Raw genomic sequence first — 477 nt, 5'->3', positions numbered from 1 at the left:
TGATGCGCGAATGCGTAAAAATCGCGAAATAGTGAACTTCATTAGGCCATAACTTCAAAACTAAGTTCGTGCCCCAAATTCGGTTTTCACCATCGTTTTCAGCGTACTTAACTACATAAGTTTCCAGAAAAAAAATTGCAAAAAAAAGGGTGCCCGGTAAAGTAGAAATGTTCCCAAATCATTAACGACACGGTTCGGTTAAGTAGTTAAAAACTTAAGTGTAAACTAAGTTTGGTACATTTTTTAATGACAATATTATCCAAGTTATTGTTTTTACTTTTTTATATAATTTTATTATTTCGTAGGTAATGTTTCATCTTACATTTACCATCTGGCATCTGTACGTCTGAAGTTAAGTTCCGGTACCGAGTACACCGGTCCATCAATTTTTTGTTCAAACTCAGCTAATGACCCTTATAACGTTATTACAAACCCAAAAAACGTGGAGCGCGAGTAGGTATGTGAAATTGTTTTCTA

This window comes from Acyrthosiphon pisum, chromosome A2 (assembly GCF_005508785.2).
Source record: "Acyrthosiphon pisum isolate AL4f chromosome A2, pea_aphid_22Mar2018_4r6ur, whole genome shotgun sequence".
Classification (NCBI taxonomy): domain Eukaryota; kingdom Metazoa; phylum Arthropoda; class Insecta; order Hemiptera; family Aphididae; genus Acyrthosiphon; species Acyrthosiphon pisum.
Note: the sequence above shows the minus strand (reverse complement) of the source record.